This window comes from Budorcas taxicolor, chromosome 21 (assembly GCF_023091745.1).
Source record: "Budorcas taxicolor isolate Tak-1 chromosome 21, Takin1.1, whole genome shotgun sequence".
Taxonomy (NCBI): domain Eukaryota; kingdom Metazoa; phylum Chordata; class Mammalia; order Artiodactyla; family Bovidae; genus Budorcas; species Budorcas taxicolor.
In genome coordinates this window covers 30,855,511-30,873,636 of record NC_068930.1, presented here as the reverse complement: position 1 = coordinate 30,873,636, position 18,126 = coordinate 30,855,511, and the positions used below count along the sequence as shown (strand labels likewise).

Genomic DNA, 18,126 nt, shown 5'->3' with positions numbered 1-18,126 from the left:
TTTTAGGTATCTTAGACTATACAATATCACCTGTCCCAGATGCTCTGTCCCCTGTCCTGAGACAGGGGAACAAACAAAGCTCATTTCTACTCAACATGGTCACTTTCTGCTGCAGACCGAAGAATAAGGGAGCTACCAAGAATCAGTTCCATTGACTTTCATGATCCCTGACATCTGTGAACTCCTGGTTGCCAAATTGGGTCTTGACTTATAGAGAAAGTTACGACTTTCTTAACACAAGGAGTTCTTACTCCCAAAGCTGCCTGTGTATTCAGACAGCAGTACAAATTAGTCACAGTGACTCTGTTCTGCATGAATGTTGGAAACCCGTCCCAAGCGAGTCTGCTACGCAGGATGCTGGAGCTAGTGGGCCATCCTTCCAGCACAGCAGGCATTGCATCGCTGCAGGGCTGGCAAGTGAGGCTCTACAGGACAGGGGTGGGCGAACTGGCCTCCTCTCACAGGAAATGGGTGAAGCCCGGCTCGAAATTATTACTCAGACGTTTTTGTGCTGCGAAGGAAATGTCTTCTGATAGCACAAAGCAATTGGTTTCCTGTTGTGAACTGTGACTTTCTGGCCAGCCCAAGAATGGACAGGAAAGGAAAGGGTGGTTGTCCCTGGGAAGCCCTTATTTAATGAAAACGCCAGCTCTACGCTTCCCAGGACACTCCAAAAGGCCAGAAGGAAGGCTGGAGGTTGGGGATAGGTCACATTAGTAAGAGAGGCAGGGTGAAGGGGAAGAGTGTGAACAAGTTAGCTGTGGGACAGTTCAGCTCCACTGATGTTTGTTGAACAATTAATTCTGCGTGCCTTACACTGTGCTGTGTGTGTTGGGTATACCAGATGGCTCAGCCAGACCTCTCCCTCCACGTGACAGTCTTACTGGTGGAAACTGATACAAAAATAACTTTTGAATAATATGATAAACACGAATACAGAGCTATCCAAGGAACTTCCCTGGTGGTCCAGTGGCTAAGATTTCATGGTCCCAATACAGAGGGCCCAAGTTCCACATCCCTGGTAAGGAAACTAGATGCCAAATGCAGCAACTAAGACCCACTACAGACAAATAAAATAAAAACTAAAATCTTAAAAAAAAAATACACAGCTATCCCACAGTACTATGGCAATATATTTTCTTACCTTTACACCTTTCTCTTCACACCATTTTCATTCAGTTTCCCCTTGTCTGTAATGAGGGTAGGAGTAGGAATACAACTTTTAGAATATTTCTAAGATAGCAGTTTTAACTATTGAGCACAAAACCTATTCTAAGTGTTTCTTGTGCACTTTCTCATCGAATCCTCACAATAAGCCTATACTGAGGTTGGGTGAGGTTTAGAAAGGATGAAAATGTGCTGCAGGTCACAGTCAATAAGTGGCACAGCTGAATTCCAGCATCCTCCTTTCCATCTCTACTCTCCATTCTAGAGACTTCCTTCCTCAGTATATTTTGGGATGATAGGATTTGCCGTAAGTCCCAAGTCTAGTCCTGAGTCATTGTTTTGACAGGGTGCACCATTCTGCTTCTGTTGGCCATCACTATCTTCATGGTTGGTCCAGCCCCACAAGTTTAGGAATATCCACGTTCAAGCAGTGTTACTAGGGAATTGTTGGTGACTCAATGGTAAAAAATACACCTGTCAATGCAAGAGACTTGGGGTTGATCCCTGGGTTGGGCAGTTTCCCTCAAGGAGGAAATGGCAACTCACTCTAGTATTCTTGCCTGGAAAATCCCGTGGACAGAGGAGCCTGGCAGGCTACAGTCCATGGGGTCACAAAGAACTGGACAATGACTTAAAGACTAAATCAAAGCACTGCAGTGTTACTACTACTGCACTGGTTTCTGAAGGGTGATGTGGGAACCCCAACCTTCACTTAGAGATTCTCCCAGAAGCCCCTAAAACAACACCTCACAGGACTGTATACATGACGTTTATTTTACTGAAGAGCCTGGATAACTAAAGGGAATTAAAATGTAGGGAAAGAAATTTCCAATGAAATGTTCTACCATTAAAAAAAAAAAACCCTCTCACCCAGGAATTAAAAAACCACCAGGGGGTGATGCCAGTTCCTAAGCTTGCTTCCTGTCTCTGAGCTTACCCTTCTCTTTTCTCCTCACTGGATACCCTCAAAGTGTTGCTGGCTTTGCCCTAGAACCCCATCCATTTTGCTCCCACTAGTAAGACACTAGTAACCTGTAGAGAAGGGCAGAGAATGGACCTGAGCTTTCGTGCCCTGACTGCTGCTGGTTCTCACCCTTACAGGACAAATCCTTGCTTCTTTGTGCTTTTATACCTGTGTGTTGCATTAGATGGCTGGAGAGGAAACAACCTTCTTTGTCTGATCAAAAAAAAATGACAACTCTTTATTCATGACAACCTGTTCATGCTGAGTGAACAGAAACAGACTCACAGACTTAGAGAATGAACTTAAGGTTGCCTGTACACACTGCTATATTTAAAATGACAACCAACTGGTGGCTCAGTGGTAAAGAATCTGCCTGCCAATGCAGGAGAAATGGGTTCAGTCCCTGGGATGTGAAGATCCCTTGGAGAAGGAAATGGCAACCTACTTCAGTATTCTTTGCTGGGAATATCTATGGACAGAGGAGTCTAGCAGGCTACAGTCCATGGAGTTCCGAAAGAATCAGACATGACTTGGTAACTAAACAACAACATCAAACCAACACAGACTTCCTGTATAGCACAGAGAACTCTGCTCAGTGTTATGTGGCAACCTGGATGAGAGGAGAGTTTGGGGGAGAATGAATACATGTATATGTATGGCTGAGTCTGGGAGAGAAGCAGTTCAGTTCAGTTCAGTCACTCAGTCATGTCCCACTCTTTGTGACCCCATGGACTGCAGCACACCAGGCCTCCCTGTCCATCACCAACTCCCGGAGTTTACCCAAACTCATGTCCTTTAAGTCAGTGATGCCATCCAATCATCTCATCCTCTGTCCTCCCCTTTTCCTCCTGCCTTCAATCTTTCCCAGCATCAGGGTCTTTTCAAATGAGTCAGTTCTTCACATTGGGTGGCCAAGGTATTGGAGTTTCAGCTTCAGCATCAGTCCTTCCAATGAATAGTCAGGACTGATTTCCTTTAGGATGGACTAGTTGGATCTCCTCGCAGTTCCAAGGACTCTCAAGAGTCTTTTCCAGCACCACCGTTCAAAAGCATCAATTCTTCGGTGCTCAGCTTTCTTTATAGTCTAACTCTCACTTCCATACATGACCACTGGGAAAACCATAGCTTTGACTAGACTGACCTTTGTTAGCAAAGTAATGTCTCTGCTTTTTAATATGCTGTCTAGGTTGGTCATAACTTTCCTTCCAAGGAGCAAGCGTCTTTTAATTTCATGGCTACAGTCACCATCTGCAATGATTTTGGAAGCCAGAAAAATAAAGTCTCTCACTGTTTCCCCATCTATTTCCCATGAAGTGATGGGACCAGATGCCATGATCTTCGTTTTTTGAATGTTGAGCCTCAAGCGAACTTTTTCACTCTCTTCTTTCATTTTCATCAAGAGCCTCTTAGTTCTTCGCTTTCTGCCATAAGGGTGGTATCATCTGCATATCTGAAGTTATTGATATTTCTCCCGGCACTCTGGATTCCAGCTTGTGCTTCTTCCAGCCCAGTGTTTTTCATGATGTACTCTGCATATAAATAAGCAGGGTGACAATGTATAGCCTTGACATACTCCTGTCCCAATTTGGAACCAGTCTGTTGTTCCATGTCCAGTTCTAACTGTTGCTTCCTGACCTGCATACAGATTTCTCAAGAGGCAGGTCAGGTGGTCTGGTATTCCCATTTCTTTAAGAATTTTCCATAGTTTGTTGTGGTCCACACAGTCAAAGGCTTTTGCATAGTCAATAAAGCAGAAACAGATGCTTTTCTGGAACTCTCTTGCTTTTTCAATGATCAAACAGATGTTGACAATTTGATCTCTGGTTCCTCTGCTTTTTCTAAATCCAGCTTGAACATCTGGAAGTTCATGGCTCATGTACTGTTGAAGCCTGGCTTGAAGAATTTTGAGCATTACTTTCCTAGCATGTGAGATGAGTGCAATTGTGAAGTAATTTGAGCATTCTTTGGCATTGCCTTTCTTTGGGATTGGAATGAAAACTGACCTTTTCCAGTCCTGTGGCCACTGCTGAGTTTTCCAAACTTGCTGGTATATTGAGTGCAGCACTTTCACAGCATCATCTTTTAGGATTTGAAATAACTCAACTGGAATTCCATCACCTCCACTAGCTTTGTTTGTAGTGATGCTTCCTAAGGTCCACTTGACTTTGCATTCCAGAATGTCTGGCTCTAGGTTGGTGATCACACCATAGTGATTATCTGGGTCGTGAAGATCTTTTACGATCAGTTACATAGAGGTGAAGAGAAGTCAAGCTGGTCTCCACAAAGCTAAATGCCAAGCACACCATGGAGTGGTGCTTACACAATTCTGAGGATGAATCAAAGCTCAGATCTAAGGGAAAGACATAGTTTGAAAGAACTAAGAGAGAAGTTTGAAATAACTAAATGTGAGCAATGAAATCATTTAAACATGGAGTTGTCTTCCGAGATAGCCTGCGGTTTTTGGTTTTTTTTTTTCATATATTTTTTATTTGACTGCCCCAGGTCTTATTTGCAGCATGTGGAATCCAGTTCCCTGACCAAGGATTGAACCTGGGTCCTCTGCATTGGGAGCACAGAGTCTTAGCCACTGGGCCATCAGGGAAGTCCTCAATTTACTTTTAAAACATTTTGCAAGGGTAAAGAGATAGTTCTTTAATGATGATGCATGTTGTAAAAATAATCATTATTTATATACATACATACACGCATACATACATACATAAATGTTGGACTATTTTTTCTATTGCTCTTCTAACTCCTGGGCCAGCGTAGGCTCCCTTGGGCTGGTGGTCTTTGCATTCCTTTTTCAGGAATGAACTTCTCTTTGCTCTAGGAGCAGGTCCGAGGTCACCCTGACTGAGAAGCCTGTGCCTTTGTTGTTGTTCAGTTGCTAAGTCGTGTCCAACTCTTTGCGACCCCATGAGCTGCAGTGCACCAGGCTTCCCTGTCCTTCATCATCTCCCAGAGTTTACCTCAGATTCATTCAGGACCCAAGTAAGCCCTCCTTTCTGCTTTGTCTGGCAACTTTGCCAGTTTAACCAGTAGACACGCTGGCCCTCTGGAACCGAATCTTCTGCTAACCTCATCCCCACATCCTCTTAGTTGCTCTGACTCTCTTTCTGATCTTCCATCACCTCTGACCCTCCACATGGAATGAGCTTCCCTTCAACAAATTGGGAGAAGTGACTTATCCCATCCTGGGATTTCAGATTGCAAGGAAGCCATTTCAGGACAGTTCCCCCTAACTGCATTTATAAAGTCCGAGTATCCCATGAGATATTAATAGGTGACCTAAAAAAAGCTCCACTGCTAAACCCGGAGAAGGCAGAGTTAAACTGAGTTCTTATCATTGCAAATCATCTCAGGGTTTTTCTTAGGTTAATATTTATTGTAAATATTATACTCCGAACTAATTTGAGGCTCTGTCTTTGTGGAAATCCTAGTTTCATGACTCTGAATTCTAGACATTTATAGGAGAGTTTGGGGAGAAATACTGCTCCGGGGTGAGGGGTCCCCAAGGAGTCACAGATTTCTTTCTCTGTTTCCCTTCGTTTCCCTGCTGTATTCCCAAAGCCCGGCTGGTGAAGGAAAGATGGCTGTGTTCCAGGATTAAGAGTCAAGCTCCTTCTGTGAAAAAAAGGAGAAGGAAGCCACCCAGTCCTTTGAACAGTTGGCAGTGAGACTGTGAACTTGCAGGGGGCAGGCAGAGGAGGTGGAAAAGGGTGTGGTCTCCCTTTTGTTTTACTGTGATAGAAAACCCTCTGCTTAGAGATGCCTCTAGTCTCCCAGGTTGCTAATGTCTCAAAGTCAAGAACAAAGTAGGTGGAAAGTCGAGAAAACTGGAAATGGGGCAGGAGAGGAGCACAGGGATAAATATAGTGATCTCATTCTAGATGCTCTTCTATTTCAGTCTCTCTTCCCTTCCTCTCTCCCTCCCTTGCTCTTTCTGTCCCAGTCTCTCTCTCCCTCTCCCTCTCTCTCTGCCAATTACCCTAATGCTATTTGATTCTATTTCCCCAGTTGAAGCTGTCTTCTTAAGCCAACAAAACTGTGCTTGTCTAGGGAGGGTGGGATGAATTGGGAGAGTAGCATTGACATATATATACTGGGCATGTGTTAAGTCACTTCAGCCGTGTCTGACTCTTTGCAACCACATGTCTCCTCTGTCCAAGGGGTTCTCCAGGCAAGAATACTGGAGTGGATAGCCTTTCTCTTCTCTGGGGGATCTTCTTGAGCCAGGGATATATACACTCCCATGTGCAAAATTGATAGCTAGTGGGAAGCTGCTGAATAATGCACGGAGCGCATCTCAGTGCTCTGTGATGACTTAGAGGGATGGTATGGAGTGGGAAGGAGGGAGGTCCAAGAGAAGGGGTCATATGTATACAGATGGCTGATTCACTTCCTTGTGCAGCAGAAACAACATTATAAAGCAATTACACTCCAATTCAAACAAAAACAAAACAACTTCACTTATCTCACATTTAGGATTCACTTTGAACAGCAAAAAACAAACAAAAAAAGGAAAAGTGATCATGGAGATAGAAGTTGGGTGAGAAGTCTTCATTGTATTTTTGTATTTTTAACAGGTTCCATGATAAACAAAACCAAAAGTACCTTTGCCTCACTATGGGAATAGGCTTACCTAGCACTCAGAGCTCTTATAAGAGGTTACAGAAGAACCCAAAATTTATAAAACAAAAAACCCAGAGAAACAAAAAGCCCAAATATGTTTGAGATTTTGGCCTTAATTGTACAATTTTAAAGTCAAAGTCCCGGTGGTCATTGATAAGCAACCCATAGCAACTAGTCCTGCAGCTGCCTCCAGACACAGGTTGCAACATAACTCCAGGACCAAAGATGAGAAACTGCCTTCGGACAGTGTTCCCAAAACTTCAATGTACTGTTAAGCTTTTGTCACATCAGAAGCGTAAAGTCTTTGCAACCTGGACTGTAGCCCACCAGGCTCCTCTGTCCATGGGATTCACCAGGAAAGAAAACTGGAGTGGGTAGTCATTCCCTTCTCCAGGGTATCTTCCCGACCCAGAGATTGAACCCCGGTCTCCTGCATTGAAGGCAGATTCTTAACATCTGAGTCCAGAGTGAAGTCCTTAAACCTTTTTAGTTTTGTGAACTTGGAACAACACATTTAAACTTTTTTGTTTCAGTCAATGCTTACCATCTGTGGGAGGGACCAATCTTTTTTTGTCCCCCTAATTTCTAACTTTTAAATTATTGTTCAAAATTCACAAATCCCTTTTGAGTAAACGAAACTTTAAACATTACATCTTTAAAAGACCTCTTCGATATGTCTGTTGAATTTATATTTTTGAAGTTATGAAAGCGTAAAACTACTTCTGGAACAGTTACCTTATATCTTACATATGCATGTGTGCTACGTCGCTCAGTCATGTCCCGATTCTTTGTGACCCCTTAGATCTAGACCTCTAGGCTCCTCTGCCCATGGAATTCTCCAGGCAAGAATACTGGAGTGGGTTGCCATGCCCTCCTCCATGGGATCTTCCCAACCCAGGGATGGAACCCGCATCTTTTATGTCTCCTGCATTGGCAGGTGAATTCTTTTAACACTAGCACCACCTGGGAAGCCCATCTTACCTATGCTGCTGCTGCTGCTAAGTCGCTTCAGTCGTGTCCGACTCTGTGCGACCCCATAGACGGTAGCCCACCAGTCTCCCCCGTCCCTGGGATTCTCCAGGCAAGAACACTGGAGTGGGTTGCCACTGCCTTCTCCAATGCATGAAAGTGAAAAGTGAAAGTGAAGTCGCTCAGTCGTGTCCGACTCTTTGCCACGCCATGGACTGCAGCCTACCAGGCTCCTCTGTCCATGGGATTTTCCAGGCAACAGTACTGGAGTAGGGTGCCATTGCCTTCTCCGCATCTTACCTATGACTGGATGTTAATATATGTCACTAACTTTGGGGAACTGGGGCCAGGTCTTAAAGGGGCTGCGATTTTCCCAGGTCATAGCCTGGGAAGATGGAATTAGCTCTGGGATCCTCTCAAACCCATGTCTGTGTCTACTGCCCCCTCTCTATCACCCCGTTCAAGGATTAGATCCTTGCTGTATTATTGAATGGGAAGGCAGGTGGGGGCATGGGGAGGACGCTTATATTACACCTTTTCACCCATTTTTCTCTCCTCTGAGGACCAAAGGGCTTTCAGATTCCATTTCTGTGTGTGCTTAGGCACTCAGTCACATCCAACTCCTTGCAACCTCACGGACTGTAATATAACCCACCAGGCTCCTCTGACCATGGGATTTCCCAGGAAAGAACACTGGATTGGGGAAGCCATTTCCTTTCAAAATGGTCAACAGTGGGAAAAAAAAAACTGAAATAAAGAAAACAGGCTGACAAAGGCTTATTGTCCTGTTCTGCAGGACTGGGCAACGTGGCCTTCTCATTAAGGAAGCAGGGGAGGAGAAGGTTTCAGGGTCTCATGCCAGCAGGTAAATGCAGCAGCAGGGTATGGTGCATGCAATCACTTCTATTCACAAACCAGTGGCCATAACTTGCCACATGTCTCCATGGAACTACCTAGGGACTGGGAGGTGGGGAACCGTGTTCCAAGGAGAAGAGAGCGGTTACGGGTGAGCGCAAGAAGCGCATACCAGCACAGGCTGAGTCACAATCACACGATTAGAACTTCACTGTTCGGGCCCTCCCAGCCCTCAAGCAGTTGGGTCACTTGAGATCCCCTGACCTCAGGACCACACCGGCTGTCAGATCCCCTGACCCCAGGACCACACCTACATCTTGCTGACTCCTTTCCTACAAGCTGTGTTCTATGTCTAGTTTCCCCCAGCTTTTCTTTCTCACCTCGACCTCCTTGTTGTTTTGACTTCATTCCTGAACATCCTTTTGGGCAATCTGAGTGAAATTTGATTTGAGCAAGATGGCCCTGTTGGGGACAATTTAGAAGACAAGAAGGTAGGGTCTAGCAAAAAAAGTGAAGCAGATGGCCAAGAAGCAGAGGCTTGAAGGATGGTGGAGACAGAAAGCAGACTAAGGAGAGGGAAGTGTCATGCTGGGGCCTTGCCGAAATGTTCCAAGAGTGGTCCTCGCACCAGCTTTGCCTGCATTACCAGGATCTCAGCCACACCCCATTCCACTGCTGAGTCAGAATCTGCATTTTCAACAAGATCTTCCAGCAGCTTCATGTGCACAGAACAGTTTGAGAAGCCCTGCATCAGAATCAGAACACTTCAGAACAGGTGCTGGGAGGGAAGACCTGGGAAAAATCTTTTTCTTTTTCCTTTCTGGCCCTGCCATCGGCTTGCAAGAACAGAATTCCCCAACCAGGGATTGAACCCATGCCCTCCATAGTGAAAGAAAGTCCTAACTGCTGGACCATCAGGGTATTCCCTGGAAAAGATCTTTGTTTTGGGGTGGTTTTAAAAAAAATAATTTTATTTATTTTGGGCTATGTTGGGTCTTTGTTGTGCAGGCTTTGGTTCAATTGCAGTGCCCCGGGCTTCTCATTGCAGAGGCTTCTCTGTTGCAGAGCACAGGCTCTAAAGCACAGGCTCAACAGTCACGGTGCACGGTCTTAGTTGCTCAGTGACATGTGGGATCCTCCCAGATCAAGGGTAGAACCTGTGTCTCCTGCACTGGGAGGTGGACTCCTCACCACTGAACCATCAGGAAAGTCCCTGAAAAAGATCTCTGAAACTCAGTGTGAACTGGCAGACAGATTCAGCCACCCCATATCTCAAAAACAAAGACGCTTTAAACAGTCAGAGGGTATGGAGACTGCCAGTGGTGGTGGCATCATATACATATTTTCAGTAGCAAAACACAATGAAATTACCAGCATCCTGTTAAATCCAAGGAGGAAAGAAATTGTGAAAAGTTTTTACCAAGAGTTAGTCACTCAGTCATATCGGACTCTTTGTGACCGCATGGACTGCAGCATGTCAGGCTCCTCTGTTCATGGGATTTTCCAGGCAAGAATATTGGAGTGGGTTGCCATTTCCTTCTCCAGGATGCCATTTCCTACTCCATTTTTACCAAGTATGTAAAGATGAGCTGGAATTATGTATGTAACACTTACCATCGCTGATTATGACATGCATCTCATGTTACTGACATCCTCCTAATTTAGCACTGTATTAGAGTAAAAGTGTAGAGGATGAGATGGTTGGATGACATCACCGACTCAATGGACATGAGTTTGAGCAGACTCCAAGAGATGGTGAAGCACAGAGAAGCCTGGTGTGCTACAGTCCATGGGATCGCAAAGAGCTGGACACAACTGAGCAACTGAACAGCAAGCCCAAGAGTGCAGGTGTTGCCATGACTTCCCACGGTCCGCTTGCATCTTTAGCCCTTATGTTGTCCTCTTTTTCCTTAAGCATAAGTTCCCATTGGAGGTGCCAGGGTCAAATTATTCCTCCAGCCCCCACCGACTGAAGAAGAAGAGGTTATAGCATTCAGTTTTGTCCCTTTCAAACCCCCAACTTTCTTTCTGCCAACTCCCCAGGTTTCCTTTCTCCAGACTGCAAGCATGGGTGGCCCTTGACTCTATACCATTATCCTTCTCCATTTTAAGAGATCACAATCCCAAACTGACAAAATAGTCTTCACTTTTTCATTTGGTTGATTACTTTCTAACGGCATGGAGAGACGTCTAAGCTGTGGGCAACTTGAGAACAGCCCACATGAACAGATGAAAAGCAAACCGATTTCTCTCAAAGGCTGCTCTCTGCACTCCTCATTGCCAGGCTCATTTCAGTCTTTGGTCTGAAGAACCACTTTACATTGTTATAGAGATATAAATATAGATGTCGGCGTAGACATTTATTTATTCATACGTGGACATATGAATGGGGAAGATTCATATATGGGAAAGACTGAGGGCAGGAGAAGGGGACGACAAAGGATGAGACAGTTGGGTGGCATCACCAACTCAATGGGCATGAGTTGGAGCAAGCACTGGGAGACAGCAAAGGACAGGGAAGCCTGGCACGCTGCAGTCCATGGGGTCGCAAAAAGTCAGACACAACTGAGCAAATGAACAACAACATGGATACAGGACATGTTTCTCACCATGTAGGAAAATCCAGGGCTCAGTGAAAATGACACCAGGACTTCCCTGGAGGTCCAGTGGTTAGAACTTCACACTCTCACTGCTGTGGCCCTAGGTTCAGTCATGGTTGGGGAACTAAGATCCTGCAAGCCATGTGGTGTGGCCAAAAAATAAAAATGAAAATAACACCAATGCACCCAAAGATGCAGAGCAGAACAGTGGAGAAAATTCCTTCAGCATTTAAGGGTCCAAGACTGGAGCATTCCTGAGGCCTAGTCACCCCATCTGGTTTGGGACTCAGACTTTCTTAGAGACCATGGGCCAACCCTGTTTTGTACGAACTCACTGACGCTTGGTTTCTGTTACCTGGAACCAAGAGACCAAAGCCATTCTCTGAGGCCCCACTTCTCCCTTCTCTCTGGATAGGCTCCTAATCTGTATAACATGTGATGTCACTGGAGCATTTTTATTTTTTTAATTATTTGGCTGGGCCAGGACTTAGCTGCAGCACAGGGGATCTTTGATCTTTGTTGTGGCACGAAGGATCTTCAGTTGTGGCATGTGGGATCTAGCTCCCTGACCAGGGATTGAACATGGGCCCCCTGCATTGGGAGGGTGGAGTCTTTGCCACTGGACCATGAAGGAAGTCCCTGGAAGATTTTAAACACAGTGGAAATAGAAGCATGACAACTTGCATTCATATTCTGATGCTAGTCTTGGAATTAACCCATACATAGATTAAGGAAAGAGAAGCTTTGTCCCTCCACCAATCTTACAGACCAAGACAAGCTAGCCAGTGGGAGTTGGAGGGGTGGGGGCTGGAACACGTGAGCAGCTCTGCTTGTCTGTCACCATCTGCAGAACAACTCAGATACATGCCCTGCTAAAGCCAGGCAAGAGGGCATCTCTGGGTCACACTGCAAAACATTTCCACTGGAAGCCTTGTGATGTGGGAGAGGGAGGCATGCCTTTACTTCTGGGGCTGGGTGAGTCTGGGAAGTGGAGAGAATGTTTCTGGAGGATCTCCATGTGCCAGCCTTTGTGCATTGTCTCAACTGGCAACCTGGTGGCTTGCATACACCGTGGTGTTGAGGGTGGAATCACTGTGTTCCTTCTTTTCCTTCAGGAGGAAATGCAAACTCGGTGACACGGTGAAGGTCACCTAGCAGTAAATGGCAGAGGTAGAATTTGAACCCAGATCTGTTAGACTCCCGGGCTTCCCAGGTGGTGCTAGTGGTAAAGAACCCGCCTGCCAATGCAGGAGACTTAAGAGATACAGATATGGATTCGATCCCTGGGTTGGGAAGATTCCCTGGAGGAGGGCACGGCAACCCACGCCAGTGTTCTTGTCTGGAGAATCCCATGGACAGAGGGGCCTGGCAGGCTGTGGTCCCTGGGGTCACAAGGAACAGGACATGACTGAAGTGACTGAGCATGCACATGCATGTGCAGTGAGACTCCAGGGCCCCTTCTCTTCCCATAGAGCAGTGCTTCTCAAACTGTGCCATGCACACAGAGCACCTGGGGATCTTGTGCAAACGTCACTTCTGATCCAGCAGATCGAAGCCTTAGGGCTGGGACTGAGGTCACATTTCTTTTCTTTTCTTAAAAAGGTATTTTATTATTTGTTTTAATTGGAGGATGAGTCCACATTTCCAACAAGCTGTCTGGGGATGTAGACGCTGCCCGTCTCCAGACCTACCTTGGGTGGCAAAACTTTAGAGGACAACCTGGCCCTGAGGACTGCAGATCCCCTAGCATTAGGAGCAATCCTAGGGAGGGACTTTGACTTTCGTGGATCATGGAATCCGTTGGTAGAGGTTGGAGCTGATTTTGCAGAGTTCTTGTGGGGTAGGGAGGCCTCCAGCTAACATCTGGGCTACATAAGTATTTAGTTGTACAGAACACAACTTTTTTTTTTTTTAATTTCCTAAGATGCAAAGAAGTTTGAAAATTCCTTTTTTTTTCTTGGCTACAAGCCAGAGTTTCCCTGGAGAGAGAAGACATCTCCTGCCTGACCCTGTGTCTTCTGGAGCTTGTTTGGACTTCCTGGCTCTCCGTGGTCTGTGGGCACCCAGCTAGCAGCTAGCTGAAGCAGAAACTGTCTGATCTCATCACATCCCTCCCCCACAGCATGATTTCTGAAATGTTAAAAATTACAGCAGTTATGCAAATGGAGAGATGGAATTGTGAGGGATGGTTTAGTATAATGGAGCACATATCATAAACCCAGGGAATAGCCCAACTTTTCAGAAAAAAAAAATTTTTTTTTAATTGGAGGGAGCCACATATTCCAGAAGGGGGAAGGGGGGATAGGCAAAGAAATTTGACCCGGGGATACCCCTAGCTTAGAGTCTAGGAACCTAAAAAGACTGTTGGCAGCTCTTTGCTGTGATGGGTGTGGTCCCTCTCCTGACAGCTCCAATACGCTGCTCAAGGACAGAAGTGGCTTTGAGTTGCATCTTAAAAAACACCATGTTTCTATGGCTTTCTTTCATGACACGAAATGTAAGCTCATCTCTCATCTACAGTTTTAACCCCGTCTCCCAACTTGATTCATAGCTGCCACTTAAAATTCAACCTGTCAGAACCCAAGCACACATTTGGCAGCATCTGTGTAAACTGAACGCACACATGCCCCATGACCCAGCGAGTCCACTGCTCGTCATGTGCTCATGTGCACGAAAAGACACAAACGAGGCTGCTCCTAGAGGCCACAGTCCTGATGGCTCCGAATGAGGAGTGACTCAAATGTCTACTCGGCAACAGCAGATGAACTAAATGGATTATGCTAATTTTTTTTCATAGCAGGTCATGAACATCTTTCTATGTCCATTTATTTCTACATCTAAAATTTCTTTTAGTTGGAGGATAATTGTTTTTACAATGTTGTGTTAGTTTCTGCTGTACTACTTTGTGAATCAACTATATGTGTATATATATAATATATCCCTTCCCTTCTGGACCTCCCTCCACCACTCCCTCCATCCTACCCCTCTGGGTCATCACAGAGCACCCAGCTGACTTCCCTGTGCTATACAGAACCTTCCCGCTAGCTGCTAAATTTATAGAGTGGAATTTTGGGACTGAGTGAACTGCAATTATATGCAACCCTATAAATGGATTTCACCACCATGGAGTGATAGGCAAATGTAATTGAAGGTTTGGGAAGTCAGAATGGTGGTCTCCTCAGCAGACAAAGAGAGGGAAAGGCTAGGGGAACAGAGGAAAGGGTGCTGGGGTGCTGGCCATGGTCAGTGACCTGTTCTGGATGCTGGTTGCACAAGTGTGTTCGCTGTGTGGATTCATTCAGGTGTAGACTCTGGAGGTATGTACTTTTCATGCAGAGATGTTATATTTGCATTGAAAAGTTTATTTCAGAAAAAACGCTGCACACACCCCTCTAAATCAAAACCTCCTTTCCTTGAATGATCATAAAGCAGCCCCTAGAAGGTACCTGAGTCCAGCTTCCCCTGCCCGGCCTACAGTCCAGCTCTGCAGACTCTTCCATGGGACTGGCCTCTTGTCTCCTCCTCTTCCTGCCTCCCAGCCACTTCCCTGGGGGGGGCCTCAGCTCTTCGGACTTGTTATGAATGAAATCACTAGCCTCCCCGCTTCCTGTCTCTCCCTCCTGCAACTTCCAAAGTGATTGTTCTACATCCCTGCTTTCATCATGACCCTTCCTTTGCAAATCTGCAATGCCCACACCCCCACCATCATGGCCATCAAGTCCAGGATAAAACCCAGTTCCTCCGTAAGGCGCTCAAGTACCCTTCTTTATACAATCAGGTCACAAGGTCCCTTCCAACTGCACCCACCCCATGCTCCCTAATGAGCCAGTTCACCAGCCAAACAATTTCCTGGTTGTCACTGTGCCTGCTGTGTTTGCTGCCTACATTCCAAGCAAGCGAGAGAGCCCAGGTCCCCTCAATCTTGTTCATTCTTCCCAGAAGCACCAAGTCAGATCTATCTCTTTAACCTTTCTGGTGTGAACTTGACCTTAGCCTCATCCTGTCCCTCTCTCCCCTGAGCATCAGTCATCTGTAATTGTCCAAACCATTCAGAGGGGAACTTCTGGAAAGGGGCTGGAGAGGAAAAAAAAAAAGAAACTTCTGACCTTTTTTTCACCCAGACACCCAATCGGATTCTGAAACTTCAAAACACACAATGAGTAAACTCAGCAGGGAGAAAACTGCCCACTGACGACTGAAGATGACACAGCATGAGCGTTTCCTCCAGCTACACAATGGAGAAGCTGAGTAATATTCAGAATTCACTAAATGACAGGGACTAAGATCACAGGGCTTTAAGGTCAGCTGAAGCTCGGTTGCCATATTTTTCCTTCCTCTTGGGTAAAGCCTCTCTTAGAAAACCCCCTCACTTTTTCAGAGAACCGAAGCTGGAGTCACTGCCCTGGGAAGCTCCTGGCCTGCCAGGCTGGGCTGAGCACTTCTCACCCCTTCTTCTGGGGTCAGGAGGCAGCAGTACTTGAGACAGAATGAGGCAATGCTGGCAGAGTAGCAGCCAAGGAAGCTGAAGGAAAACCGGAAAACCGTCCCACTTGGCAGTCACAGCCCTGAGCTCGAAAGGAAGCTAGTTAAGCCTTAATTTGCATGCAAACAATCGGGGGCTGAACGGAATTTCTGATCCTGCCTGGGTGCTCCTCCACAGAATGTAATTAACATCCACAAACCAGAAAAAGGCCCTTTTTTTCTTGACCAGAAAGGGGTCCTTATTTAGGAGTCCGGATAATTCTGACTCTCTTGTTCGTTTGCTGTGTGATCTTGGACAAACTGCCTCAAGTCTCTGACTGCTCTTCTGAAAGATGGTGATGACAATGTGCCCATTTCATAGAGGTGTTGTATAAAATGAGAATGTATGTAAAGAGCCTTGCATAAGGCAAGAACTTGTATAGTACAAAACCTCTCTCATAGCTTTGCTTCCTTTATCCTGCATCCTTGCAAACCATGAAGCCTTGAGAAAATCTGGGAGGTGAAAGTGAAGAGGGTAGCACAAGCAAGACTCTCTCAGCAGAGCTGGCCCTAAGGGGCAGACTCCTAGATGGAACTGACCGTGAGAGTGTTAATCACTCAGTCGCCTTCAACTCTTTTCAACCCCATGGGATTTGCCAGACAAGAATACTGGAGTGGGTTGCCATTTCCTCCTTCAGGGGATCTTCCTGACCCAGGGATGGTACCTGGGTCTCCTGCATTGCAGGTAGGAAAGCCCTAAGAAGGATTATTCTATTCCTAAATATCTCTCCCATTACATTGTCATATTATCTGAAAATCTACCCATTTATTGGGTATCCTTTTACATTTTTTTATTATTTGTCTGCTGTGTGTCTTAGTTTTGGCACTCGGTGCTCTGTGACGACCTAGAGGGGTGGGTTGGGGGTGAGAGATGGGAGGGAGACTCAGCAGGGAGGGGACATGAGTATACCCTACAGAGGATTCATGCTGATGTATGTCAGAAATCAATACATTATAAAACAACTATCCTCCAATTAAAAATCAATTTAACAACAAAAAGAACGGTGGGCTGCCCAGGGATCCTGAGCAGTAGTTTGTCTACATTTTCCACAGGCAAAAGGCACTTTATGTATTTATTTATTTTTATTATTTTTTTATTTTTACTTTATTTCACTTTACAATACTGTATTGGTTTTGCCAAAAATATGGAATGCTTCACGAATTTGTGTGTCATCCTTGCGCAGGGGCCATGCTAATGTTCTCTGTATCGTTCCAATTTTAGTATATGGGCTGCCGAAGCGAGCACCAAAATGCACTTTAAACTGCAGACTTTTTCCAAGGATTTTGTGGTCAGGGCCTTATGCGGCTCATCCTGGAGTATCCCCATGAAAACATAAAATTGCAGGAGGGGAAAGATACACACTTGTGACAGAAAAAAAAAAAGTAGTGGAGGGACTTCCCTGGTGGTCCAGACATTAAGACTCTGCCTTCCAATGCAGGGAGTGCAGGTTCCATCCCTTGTCGGGAGCTAAGATCCCACATGCGATGATGCCAAAAAATCAGAATATGAACAACAGAAATACTTAACAAATTCAATAAAGACTTTAAAAATGGTAAATATAAAAAAAAATCTTAAAAAAAATGGGAGTTAAGAGAAGGTTGCCGGGTGGAAGGGTGTGGTGGGGGGAAGTAGTTACTTTATAAACAGAACACCTAAGGTTAAACTCTTGGAAACAAAGAGATCATTCTGTCTTTTTTGAGATTGCATCCAAGCACTGCATTTCAAACTCTTTTGTTGATTATGATGGCTGTTCCATTTCTTCAAAGGGATTCTTGCCGACAGTAATAGATATAATGGTCATCTGAGTTAAATTCACCCATTCCAGTCCATTTTAGTTCACTGATTCCTAAAATGTTGATGTTCACTCTTGCCATCTCCTGTTTGACCACTTCCAATTTACCTTGATTCATGGACCTAACATTCCAGGATCCTATGCAATATTGTTCTTTACAGCATCGGACTTTACTTCTATCACCAGTCACATCCACAACTGGGTGTTGTTTTTGCTTTGCCTCCGTCTCTTCATTCTTCCTGGAGTTATTTCTCCACTTATCTGCAGTAGCATATCGGGCACTTACGACCTGGGGAGTTCATCTTTCAGTGAGTGTCCTATCTTTTTCATTCCAATCCCCAAGAAAGGCAATGCCAAAGAAAGTTCAAACTACCGCACAATTGCACTCATCTCACATGCTAGGAAAGTAATGCTCAAAATTCTCCAAGCCAGGCTTCAACAGTATGTGAACCATGAACTTCCTGATGTTCAAGATGGATTTAGAAAAGGCAGAGGAACTAGAGGTCAGCCAACATCCGTTGGATCATCAAAAAAGCACAAGAGTACCAGAAAAACATCTACTTCTGCTTTATTGACTATGCCAAAGCCTTTGACTGTGTGGACCACAACAAACTGTGGAAAA

General features: G+C 45.2%; 2 non-coding genes across 2 annotated transcripts; both read right to left on the bottom strand.

Moving 5' to 3' along the window:
* Positions 1–4,660: 4,660 nt before the first annotated feature.
* TRNAG-CCC (transfer RNA glycine (anticodon CCC)) lies at positions 4,661–4,733 on the bottom strand. Its single transcript has one exon. It is a non-coding gene; the product is annotated as a tRNA-Gly (tRNA).
* A 12,117-nt stretch (positions 4,734–16,850) lies between these two features.
* Positions 16,851–16,957, bottom strand: LOC128067157 (U6 spliceosomal RNA). The gene has a single exon (XR_008201359.1). It is a non-coding gene; the product is annotated as a U6 spliceosomal RNA (small nuclear RNA).
* Positions 16,958–18,126: the final 1,169 nt, after the last annotated feature.